Genomic DNA, 13,507 nt, shown 5'->3' on the forward strand with positions numbered 1-13,507 from the left:
ACCCCCTGCATACAAAACTGCTTTTCGAATTCCACATCATTTCAAAAACAACTTCCAATATAGTCTATTAAAGAAAAAAATATTTGTCTAAAAACCCATTTCCGAAAGAAACCTGGAGACTGAGCATTTGCCAATTAGAAATGTTTCGGTGTGGTTGTTTTTGTTTTGTTTCTTTTACAGTTTGAGTACTTTCCACTAATACAAATATCTATAACCATTCTAACAGTCATCCCTTTGGTGTGGATCTCAACCATTCCAATGTATTTCAGTGACAGTACCCACTCCAGAAATGCAGATATGAAATTGTAAAATTTTAACTTAATGAAATTTTTGTTATTAGGATTATTGTGTGCTTCTACCACATGCTGAATGACCACTTCTCTGCAGAATTATCATGTTGAATATTAAGCCACAATTATGAACACACCCTGCATTAAGACTGGCATAACAAGCAGTGTCCTCAAGTGGAGAGGATGAAGGAAAGAGAGTTAATTTTAACTTGTAAAAAATGTAATAAACATAGAGGGACTTTAGCTTTTTCCATTGATATATTCAAATATATTTTCTTGTCCACTATAATAGCTTAAGATAACTACAACATTTATTTTAAGTTTTTAATGAAGTCATTTTTGTCATTGCTATTAATGTAACTAGAGGCAAACATGTTTTAATATACAAATGATCACATGCTGAAAGATTACTGAAAAGTAATCAAAGAAGTATAATTAAAACCCATCATTTACTACTGGCAAGAAATAACTTCATTTCAAGCTCATTCTAAAGCACCATTTATTTGTTTGTTTTCACGTAATTAACTTCAGCTCTTTAACAGGCTTGTTTGACAGCCTACAAAACTGTTAGACAGAAAACTGGGTTATATCCAAGATAGAAGTTCAAACATTTCACAGGATATTTTTGCAGAGAGTTTGATTATTAATATTCAATAGATAAATGGGCTGTTTGGGGCTAAATCTATGGGCCTGTATAACTCTGTGCTGCATTGCGGTTATTGTGTTCTGGCACAACTCCATTTACTCAGTCTTAAAACAGAAGAAGGCAGAATATCTACACACATTATTTTTTTTAAGGCACTTGATGCCAGGCCAAGGACACACTGTACAAGTTTTGCAAAGCATCAATTCAGTTTGTCTTGGTGCAAGTGTAACATGCACAAGTCAAAGCTGGAAAATAAAAATTTTAAGATCTGGGCCTAGAGAGTCACAAAGCTATCGCAGAATCAAACTAGTTATTGAAGCCAACCTGGTCTTTTAAAAATATTCTTTATATGTTCATCCACTAGTTTTTTAGGTATATTTCTTGGACCTTTTATTCCACAGCAAAAGTGCATTATCTATATTAATAAACACCTAGGTTGCAAAATACTAATTGTGATTGCAGATACTTAAGTTTAAAGACCAAAGCCTTAATAAATATAGAAATCACTTAGTATTAACAAGTGAGGATGCCATTCCTCATTTTTTCTTTATTGTGGTTAAATTCCTTGATATTAACTTTCAAAAACCCTTATTCTAAAGGGTTGTGTGGTATGAAGTTATTCCCCTCAGAATCTCTATGTATATATTAGTGAAAATAAATGACCTGGTGAAATCTTTACCAGTTAGAAGCTTAATATTTTGTTGGAATGAAACAAGATTCTTTTCCTCAAAACTTGTAAATTAAGTTACATTTTTGCAGTGATGTTTGCTTTGGCTAAATTTGTTTCAAAATGCTTTGTAATTTTGTGTCAGAATCCAGCTATAAGTACTGCTGTCTGCTGCATGGAATCGATTTGCTGCAACACAGAAATACCAGCTGTTATAGTATGTCCTGAGAGGGATTACCGAATATTCTTAAATTGAAGTTCAATCCATCTTTCCATAAAAACACAAGCAAAAGCCAGGAACGTAAAAGGAGTATCAAGTGCACCTGAGGCATTTACAATGCCCAATAGGACTGTTAGAACCAGCCCTTTAAAAAGGCTCATTTTTTGAAATTTCATTATTCCAGTTGTACCTTGCTTCTATATCACACTGTATCAGATTCTTCTGGCAACTACCATGTGGAAACAGTGAAATATGTGAAGTTCAGTGACATGTTGAATTTCCACCAGGCCCTTAGTAACCTCTCAGGCTCCTGTAATACTTGTGACATCTAGTGGTTATGTGGAATGGTGCAGTGGTTTTTATTCACAGTATCTAATGACACAATAAGGAACCTTCATTCCCTTCTAAAAAAAGAAAACACATGTTTGGTAGCTTAAGAAAAGGCAACATCTGAAAGTGACACTGTACCTTAAAGAAGCCAATCTATAATATGCCAAGTACAATTATTCCTCTACAATAAACAACAGCTGCTCTTGCTACAACACATGAGCTTCTATATTAGCATGTATATAGCACACTCCTACATATTTTTCACACAGGTATTTCATATGTCTTCTCAGAAATGCTTGCAACAGCTCTAGCAATACGTATGTCAACATTATCCCCATATCACCAATGAGAGACTAATCACAGCTAAGCTGAAATTTGACTTCAGAACCTAATGCTCAGGCCTTTTATCAACTATGCTACTATCGTTTGGGGGACATTAGTGAAATTTTAAAATATGAACAGGATATTTATTTACTTCAGTCATGCAAGTTGTTTCACATAACACACATACAAGACCACAAAAGTAATCATAGCACTGAATTACTGTGGCAAAATTACATCTCTTTGATAAGTTTATACTGCTTTCCTACTCAACAGCAAGTCTTTTCTTGTCAATCACAAAATACTTTTTAGGGCATGTTTGAAAGTGACTCGTCTTGTTTTCCCCTGCTGTATTTTGTAATAGGAAATTTCAGAATTACCATACTTTTCCGTGTATAACACGCCCCCTATTTTGGGGGACTCAATATTAAGAAAATTGGGGGGGGGGAGATTCCCCAAAGTTGTTGAGCTTTTGGGGGGCAGAGTTGTTGAGGTTTTCTTAGGGGGGAATGCAAAAAATTGCTCAACCACCAGACCGACAATGCCACTCATACGCGTCACCAAGACAACCTATCCTCTGTCCCATTGCCAAAAAAGACAGGACATTGCCCGCCCAATTGCTACAGTGACAACCAATCAACACCAGCCCTTGCCGCAGCCACCAATAACAATCTCCAACTCGCAGCAGCAACCAATCCCATGTCCCCACAATGCTAGTGCACTCACGTCCTGCTTAAGGGCTTCCAACAGGCATCTGGTTGGTTACTATGAAAATAGTATGCTGAACTAGATGGGTCTTTCAGCTGAGCCAAAAGGGTTCTTATTATACAGTATGTGTCATCTGGGGTGCCTAGATTTTGATGCAGCAAAGATCAACAAGTCCCACTTACGGTATTCAAACTATTCCCCACTTCTAAAATGTAAAAATCTGTACTTGAACTGCACCTGGGAAACAAAGCTTGAAAAGCCATTTATTAGAATTTCCCATTGTCACAATTATTTATTAGGATGGAATTTATTCTTTTATATTTCCATATCAGAAAATTGACAAAGTTTGACCTTTGAGGATCGAACTTCCAAGACAGACACATAATATTTAACTCACCTTAACAAAGCTACAAAACATGATTCTTACTTCTATTTGAGAAAGTCTAAAATCCCAAATCAAAGATAAAAGCCTAAAGCAAACATCTACTTAAAACTGCAACACTTAATGTTTTACTAAGTGGTGAAAATGGAAATCAAGTTTTAAAACGTTTGTTTTCACATTTTTCTTCCCCTTCAGTAAATGATATGGGGTGGAAATTGTTCTGTTTTGTAAGTTCATTAAGAATGAATGGGTGCCAATTACAAATAAATATTAGGCAAGCTTGTCAAGGTTTTTAGTTTTGTTTTACTAAAAACAAGAAACCTAAACATGCTAAATAAGATCACCCTCGAGCCTAGGGCTTCATAGGAAAAACTTCTGGAAAACTCACACTGCCCCCTATTTCACTTGAAACCTCCAAATTCCAATACGTTTTAAGCGAGGACAGTTTGGCACAATGCATATTTTACAATTTACTCTATGTACTACCAGAGAGATTAACAGAGTCTGTTAACACGATCCCAAAGACATAAGTATTTAAATTCCACCACAGGACATTTAAAATTTACATTGTTAAATTATATTGTTAAATTTATACATTTTCTGAGGGGTTTTTTATTTTGAGGGAATGAAATAGAAAATTGATTTAAATTTAGTCATTTGAAATGTTATATCTATATATTTAACAGAAATGGCTTTGAATGCTTTTAAATTGATATGAAAGGCAAATTACATTAGGACTAACAATTTAGCGTGAGTGCTCATTTGAAGCCGAAGTCTTTTTCATGAATTAATTCAACAAGAGAAGTGGTGAATAGCATCCTGTTCATGCAGAAAGAGGATATTTCCTTACATCTACAGGTTCAGAGCCAAAAGTTTTAAGCATGGTCACAGAGCTACTGACCCAATTCCGTTCTGGGAGCTTAAACACTCATGGAAAGGCAAAGAGCTCCATTTGTGTTTAGTTCTGCTCCTTTTCTATTTGAGAGCATAAATTTTTTATAATATAGTTTCCTACTAAAATAGGAAAATCTAATTCAGCACAATAATTTTTCTAAGTCCATAATGGTTTCAATACAGCATTGTTCATTTTGCTGAAATAACAAAAAGCCAGGAAATGCAAACATTAACTTGGAGCTCCTGCATATCCTGTATAGTCACAGTATACATTTCATAAGAGAAAATAGTACTATGAGGGTGAGGGGAGCAATCCAAGTATGCAACCTTCCCCTCCCCATTTAGTAGACTTTCTTAAAATAAAGCATATAAGCTTTAAGAACTCTCATTCTTTAAAAAAAAAGTTGCTTAAATTTGGCTTACACTTGTAACTCCTATAGTTATTAATAAATATTTAAAATTTGACTCCGGTCACCTGAAGCAGAAATTCCAGTAGTTTTACATTTTCTTCTCGACTGACTTTGTATGAATGGGACTTTTTTCTTGCTACCATCATATTCTAAGCAGACAATAAGAATGGGGGACAGCCCCACATTCCTGAACAACAAAAGCACTAAACACCTTTTACTGAAAGAGTTCAAGGGTCCCTCTATCTTGGTACTGCTTACATTGATTGGGATCAGATCTCTGGGATTTCTGGCAACATTCCCATCCCTATATATACATTATATCTTGCTTTTGAATAAAGAAAACAAATAATTATACACAGACATTTTCTTATCCGCTATAAGCAGTGTAATTCCTTGTTTCTAAATGGAGATTCAATATATAATCTGTGTAGATATACCACTTTAAAGGGTTTAGTCACTAGGATCTCACATTAAAGTGCATTAAAGTGAGCTCAGTAGTGTTCCTAAACTCCAGAGCCTGGATACTTGATAACACTTTAAAGGCTAATTGAATTTAGATGAGCATTTATTTGAGTTGTTTTCATTAGGCCATCAGCTCACCCCTATGATCTAGACTGAATATGGAAAATAGGATATTACATACTGTTAAAAATATCAAGGAACTGAAGTAAAGAGAAATGTAAATACCCTAGTGGTGTATTTTAGCAGTAGTTTCTTTTGGCCAGAAGAGGGGGCCCACGCTCTGTGAGAAGCATAATTCCCTAAACACATTTGAACATAAAGCTGTATTTCTCTAAAGCCTGTCTCGGGTATGTTAAGTCAACCAAGTCCTCACAATCACAGGTGACATCTGACTGGCACCATGATCCACTGTGCCTGTAGCAAGTTGACTGGTTACCAAATATTTAAGTCCTAGCACAGTGGGAAGATGAAAAACCTTGGAAAAGCTGGTACCTTTCAGCTATGATTGCTGAGGAACAAAGAGCATCAGGGAGTACAAGGCATTATACAAGTATATGCAGGCATTTACTAGTGTTCAGTGAGTGTTTTGCAGTATTAGTGACAGAACTATTTCAGGACAGGGTAATATAGAGGGAACATGAAGCATTAAAGCAGACTTATTGTTAGCAGGCTCAGAGTCAATGCTCAGAATTTCCCAGAAATGTAAACAATTGCTACTAGAAATAAATTTCAACTTACCTAATTACTCAAGGCAAGGGCTTCTGCATGTGGGAACACAGAATATGGTTTGGGGCACAAAATTTAGTTCTTGAGAATCTGTTTTGCATACACATACAACTCTAGCGCTTAAGAGTATGTAATACATAATGAGTTCCCTGAAGTCAGAAAGGGCAGTTGAAAATGATTTCTAGGAAATGGGCATGGGGCTTTAGCACCCACAATCCTACTTTTCCTCTCACTTTGATAAGCAAACCCAAAATTGAGCAATATTGCATCATTATGTAATTTTTACAAAGTAAATTATTCATTTTTCCATTTGCATAATTTATCCAGGTCACAGGATTCAGCTTTTCTTCAAATAGAACTTGGACTGTTTATATTCAGTGTGCGAGTATCACAAAGCACTCACAGATCTGATTAAAAAGGAGCTTTAAAAGATAGGAGAGGCAAAGAAATAGCACTAAGGACACGAGGAGAGGTAAGGCTTCGCTTAGTAAGGCTTCCCAATTCTTCTGTAACAGAGAAATAGAAATGGGTGCCATTAGCATACTGATGACATCATGCCCCAGTCTTCTAATTGCTCCAAGCAGCTCTATATAGATATTAAATAGCATTGTGGTATCCTGCTACACAACCCGCCCCCCTCAAAAAACACACAGTGCAACCAATTCACAAATACTCTCCAGGAGGAGACTATGATCAACAGCAATGAAAGTTACAAAGAGATCAAGAGCAGAGGGTTACACTCCCCTGTCCCTCTACTGAAAGTGTTCATTCATCGGTCCTGAAAGACCTACATTGGCTCCCACTATGTTTCCAAGCACAATTCAAAGTGTTGGTGCTGACCTTTAAAGCCCTAAACGGCATCAGCCCAGTATACCTGAAGGAGCATCTCCACCCCAACGTTCTGCCTGGACACTGAGGTCCAGCCCTGAGGGCCTCCTGGTGGTTCCCTCACTACAAGAAGCAAAGCTACAGGGAACCAAGCCGAGGGCCTTCTCGGTAGCGGCCCCCGCCCTGTGGAACGCCCTTCCATCAGATGTCAAAGAGATAAACAACTACCTGACATTCATAAGACATCTGAAGGTAGCCCTGTTTAGGGAAGTTTTTAATGTGTGAAATTTTAATGTATTTTTAATCTTTGTTGGAAGCCACCCAGAGTGGCTGGGGTACATATAATAATAATTTATTTATTTATTTATTTATATTACTATTGCTATATATCAGAGCAATAAAGGCTGATTCTGTTTCAAAACCAGGTCTGAGCCCAGACCAGAAAAAGGTAACACAATCTATTTCCTCCCAGAGTGTCTGGATATCCACTACCCTCTGAAGCATCCTACCACAAGAAGGGGCAGCCTACATCAGACCTGTTTCACAGTTTGGAGCTCCCTAACACATATTTCCATTCCATAGTGAACAAAGTTGAAATTCTTCCAAGAACACTATCTGACCACAACCCGATATATCTGGAAATTAAAGGAGAGAGAGTGCAAACAAGATGGAGGATGAATGAAAGTCTATTCAATGATCAGGAAATAGTGGAAAAAACAAGAAAATCATTAAAAGAATATTTTGAACTGAATTTGGATAAAGGAACAGATATAAACATAGTGTGGGATGCAAGTAAAGCAGTCCTTAGGGGCTTCTTGATCTTGCAAAATAACATAAAAAAGAAGGAAAGAGAAAAGAAAAAAGAGGAAATAGAGAAAATGCTATTAGAAAAAGAAAAACAGTTAAATAATAACCCTGAAGATAGAGAGCTAAAACAAAGCATCAAAATATTACAAACACAATATTCAATGTTAGTGACCCAAGAAATCGAATGGAAGATGAAATGGAATAAACAAAAAAACTTTGAATATGCTAACAAAACAGGCAAACTGCTAGCGTGGCAGTTAAAAAAGAGACAGAGACAAAACACAATAAATAAAATCAGGAAAGATGATAAAATAACAGAAAAAAGAAAAGATATAGAAGAAGCTTTTTTAAATTACTATTCTGGCTTATATCAGAAAGGGCAAGAGGAGGAGGAAAAGATGAGTATATACATAAATAACCAGAATGTGAAGAAGATTACAAAGGAAGATCAAGAATTTCTGAATACACCAATTTCATCCTCAGAGTTACAGCAGGTAATCCAAGATTTAAAAATAGGGAAAGCCCCGGGTCCAGATGGACTGACGGCAAGGTATTATAAAGATTTGACAGCCCAGCTAAGCCCAACATTACTGGAAGTTATGAATAACATATTAAGGAAAGGACAAATTCCAAATTCTTGGAAAGAAGCGTATATTACATTGATCGCAAAACAAGATACGGACTTACTTGATGTTAAAAACTACCGCCCAATTTCTCTGTTAAATTTAGATTATAAGCTCTTTACAAACATCTTGGCTAATAGGTTAAAAACAGTGGTAAACAAAGTAATACATAAAGACCAAACAGGTTTCCTACCAGGGCGACAAATGAAAGAAAATATCAGAACCATAGTAGACATAATTGAGTATCTAGAAATGAAAATAAATAAAAAAGCTGCTTTAATCTTCATAGACGCCGAAAAGGCATTTGATAACGTGTCGTGGATATTCATGGAGAAGACCTTGGAGAAGATGGAAATCAGAGGGAACTTTCTGAGAGGAATTAGTGCAATATATAGTGAGCAAAAAGCAAAACTAATTATTAACAATGCACTATCAAAGACATTCAATATCACAAAGGGCACCAGGCAGGGGTGCCCACTCTCACCACTTCTGTTTATTATGGTTCTAGAAGTATTAGCAAACAAAATAAGAGATACCGACACAATTAAAGGTATTAAGGTGGGAAAGAAAGAATTTAAAATCAAAGCGTTTGCTGATGACCTGGTAATTACATTGGAGGAACCTCAAGAGAGCATTATAGAAATGTTGGAAAAAATAGAGGAATTTGGAGAATTGGCAGGATTTAAATTGAACAAAAGAAAAACAAAAATGCTGGTTAAAAATATGAATAGAACTGAAAGTGAGGAGCTAGAAAAAAAATTTGGACTGTCAGTGGTTAAACAGATAAAATATCTTGGTATTAATCTAACAGCGAAAAACATAAATTTATTTAATGATAATTACTTACCAATCTGGAAAGAAATTAAAAAAGATATAGAGGTGTGGGGAAGATTGAACTTGTCATTTTGGGGAAGAATCTCAGCTATCAAAATGAGTGTGTTACCTAGACTATTGTTTTTCTTTCAAATGATACCAGTAATTAAAGGCACAAAAATTTTCAAAGAATGGCAAAAAACATTATCCACATTTATATGGCAAGGAAAACGGCCTAGGATAAAACAAAAAATATTAGTAGACAGGAGAGAAAGAGGAGGCTTTGGATTACCAGACCTGAAAATATATTACGAAGCCTCATGCCTAATATGGGTGAGAGAATGGATCTTGCTGGAAAATACAGACATATTGGACCTGGAAGGGTTTAACAACAGGTTTGGGTGGCATGCGTATCTGTGGAGGGAAAAAGTTAAAGTTCATAAAGATTTCTTAACACATGTATTTAAAAAATCCTTGTACGAAGTCTGGGAAAGATATAAAAACTTATTAGAAAGGAAGACGCCAAAATGGTTATCCCCAACAGAGATCCTGACAGTAAAAAAAGTAAATATGGCAGGGATCTGGATTACATATGAAGACCTATTGGTAGATTCAGATAAAGGATGGAAGTTAAAACCTTATGAGGCCGTAATGGATAAAATGACTGGATGGATACAATATCATCAAGTGAATGAAATATTTAAGGAGGACAAAAGAAAAGGCGGCTTTGAAAAAAGCAAATCTAAATTTCAAATGGAGATTGTGGAAGGGAAAGGGAAATTGCTGACCAAAATGTATGATTACTTATTAGAGTGGTACACAAAAGATGAATTTGTGAAAGAGGCCATGATAAAATGGGCGGTGGATTTGGGGTATAACATTCAGTATGATAGATGGCAGAAATTATGGAATCATACCATTAAATTTACGGCATGTACAGTATTAAAAGAGAATTTGATGAAAATGTTATACCGCTGGTACATAACCCCAACCAAATTAGCCAAAATGTATAGAACAGGAAATAAGAAATGTTGGAAGTGTAAGATGAAAGATGGGGACTTCTTCCATATGTGGTGGGGGTGTGAGAAAGTAAAGCAATACTGGGAAGCAATATATAATGAGCTAAAAAAGATGTTGCAATATACCTTTCACAAAATACCCGAAGCCTTTTTATTAGGATTAATGGGAAGTGACATCATAAAGAATGACCAAAAGATATTCCTTTATGCTACTACGGCGGCAAGAATTTTGCTGGCCCAAAAATGGAAAACGCCGGACTTACCTACAATTGAAGAGTGGCGAAACAAATTATTAGAATACTTGGAATTAGCTAGACTAACAGGAAGGATAAGAAACCAGAGAGACCAAAAGGTCACAACAGATTGGAGTAAATTTATTGAGTATTTAAAAAAGTCTGGTAATAAAACGATAACACCAACAGGATTTAACAAAATACTTGCAATGTGAAAATATTCGATAACAGATGTAGATAAGAACAAATTAAGAATGTACATATGGGGAATGAACAATAATTAAAGCGAGAGAATGAGGAGAAGACTGAAAACCAGGGATGGAAGGGAGGGAAGTCACAATACTCGGCAGAGTATAGGGATACATAAAGAAAATATTTGAATACATAATTGTTTGCAATAAGTCATGGAATTATGTTTAATTTTATGTGAATTCGTTGATGTAATTAATAAAAGCAATAAAAACTTTGAAAAAAAAAAAAGAAAGCAAGGCCTTAAGAGGATTGCCAGCTCTGGCTCCTGAGAAATCCTGCAGAGCATTCCGAAGTCCCTTGGATGTCATAAGTCTCTGTGGGTGGACCATCTTAAAGGTTATAGTGAAGAGACTATGCACTGTTAACGTATTCACTTTCTAATCTCTGATTTTTATTTGGCACTAGTTCAGTTGCTGAGAGTTTACCACAACTTGGCTGATCTTCATTATTAACTTCCTTTTTGCTATCTGGAGGTCTTCCCTTCAAATGTCATTAACACCAAAGCTGATAATTTTAAAATCTTACCAACAAACCTCAAATAATTTTGTATGCTTTATAAAAAAATATAGCAATGTCAACTTACAACTGAACAAGTTGTAAAATATCATTGTACAACATGCCATTTACCATCATGCTGTAAGCATTTAGTTTGTTGTTCCACTGCAACCATTTAGACCTTTAGAATGACAGAGGCAAGAAACAAATCCCTTATGTTGAAAGCTGGGTAAAAAGAGTATGTCCATGTACTCAAAACTTTCATGTCCTTGTCAACACATTTAAATTATCTAGTAGTCAGTTGCCAACTCTCTCTCCCCACCCCCTCTCCTGTAAAGTATTGATTTTGGGAAGGGGGAAATCTGGAAATTTGCTTCAAGGGATAGGAGAGAAGAGGTGGCAACCATGGAGGCAGCCTAGTAACCTGGCAGGGTGCATCTAGCCATGATCAGGAATGCTGGGGTGGGCAACAAATGCAGCAGTGGGAAAGATGAAAGGTTTTATAGGCAGGATCTCATATTAATACAGGAAGGACAACCATTTTCATTTGCATACAACAGCAATCTTGGCTGTATATGCAGATAGCTATTTGAGAGTAGAGACAAACTAGGCTGCCAAAGATCTATCATCAGTTGACACTTGCTGAAAAAACAGTGGAGAAAACAACCCACCCACTCCATTCCCTGGAGGCGGAAAAAGCCATTCCAGCATTTTTCAGTCAACAGTTGAATTACTAAACAACTTGAGTAGCATGGGATGGAACTATTATAATCCAATACAGTATAGCTCTTAATCAATTTAAATAGAATACTTTTACTATCATTACACTGCTCCCAGTGCAATCAGAATTACCATCAGAAAAGGGACCTTTGCATCCTGATTTCAAGTAAGTAAAATAATTTATCTTTAAGAGTCCAAGCAGAAAGTGAAAACATTTCATAGAGCAAGCTAAAACTAAGTATTCTGACTAGAGACACAATATGAAGTCCTTACTAGGGAAGTGGGGAGGAGAGAGACTACCAAGTGCAGCATACTGACAAGCTCCTTCCAATTGTGGTCCTTAATAGCCAAACCAATGGTTCCTTATAACTTCCCCACCTCAAGATTCATACAGTCATTAGCATAAGATCAGTAACAACCAGTATCAAGCAAATTCCATATTCTCCTTACAACAGGACTACAGTACTATTGTAACTCTGAATATTCGTCTTAGATTAGAGATCTCTTCAGTAGCTTAAAGAAGCAACTGAAGCAACAATTGTTGTATCTTCCCAACTGCTTAATATCATGCAGGTACCCCACAAGTTATCCATGCAGGTACCATGCAGGTTATCCAGCCTGTTAAAATCCTCACAAATGAAAGAACACAAATAACCTATTTCAAATGAGAGTATCAGAACACAGATTTTCATTCCAACAAAAATTGGAAGAAATAGTTAGAGACTTAAGAGAGAATTAAAAGAAATCTTATGCAAGTTGCAAAAGACATCCTACAGCTCCCAACATGAAGCAAAATATCAGTGAGATACAATATTCTCTACATGCTGTTCTAAATGTCAGTCAGACAAGGAACAACAAGCATTTAGCAAAACATACATCTCCCAGTAGTAAGCTAAAGCTTAATTCTGCTTCTGCAATACTATCATATTGACTTTTAAATTGGTAGCTAAACATTAATTCACACTTTAGGAATTTTACCGTAGTATGACAAGCCTTGTTGGTAAGATGAGGGCTCTATATACTATATTTATTGCCTAATTCTGTTGAGCAGAAAGAAAGCTTGAAGCTTTCATTAATATTCCACCTCGTGATATAGCCTTCTGTAGTTTACAAAGTATCATAACTTTACAATTCAAGGCAAAAGAATACTCCTTTTGCTGGCACTATGTAGCTGTTTCTTGTATAAACCTTTTCTCTCTAGTAACAGCTCAGAATAAACAGAGCTGCCTGTTATTTCATTGTGCACCAGTTCAACTTACACTTCTTTGACAACAGCAACTGAGAGGACAGAACATGATCATAACTACTATCAAATTCAAGAGAAAATCAGCATAAGCTGAACTATGCTACAACACACAAGACACACATCACATTTCACTGCGCCAACTGAAATACAGGCCAATCCAACACTCCATAGTACAAGGTTTCACATGTCAAATACAGATGGTACTGTTAATTCACTGTGCAGCCTATATAACAGAAGAAACCTTCTGCAAATTAAATTGTTTCAAGCAATGTAGCCTTGACTTCTAAAACAATACCGATGCAAAGCCAAGAATCACTTGATTTTTTGTTAGCTCTACCTATTAATCCTGTTTTTCATTAGCCTGTTACATTTTCATAATTATTGTATTTTATTATGCATACTGTGAATATCAATG

The 13,507-nt window shown here is 36.0% G+C and overlaps 1 protein-coding gene across 4 annotated transcripts in view; it reads right to left on the minus strand.

The window, feature by feature from the left end:
- MPP7 (membrane palmitoylated protein 7) overlaps positions 1 to 13,507 on the minus strand; it is an 86,659-nt gene that overhangs the window by 57,985 nt on the left and 15,167 nt on the right. The window lies entirely within an intron of this gene.

The sequence above is a fragment of the Lacerta agilis genome, chromosome 12, assembly GCF_009819535.1.
Source record: "Lacerta agilis isolate rLacAgi1 chromosome 12, rLacAgi1.pri, whole genome shotgun sequence".
Classification (NCBI taxonomy): Eukaryota; Metazoa; Chordata; class Lepidosauria; order Squamata; family Lacertidae; genus Lacerta; species Lacerta agilis.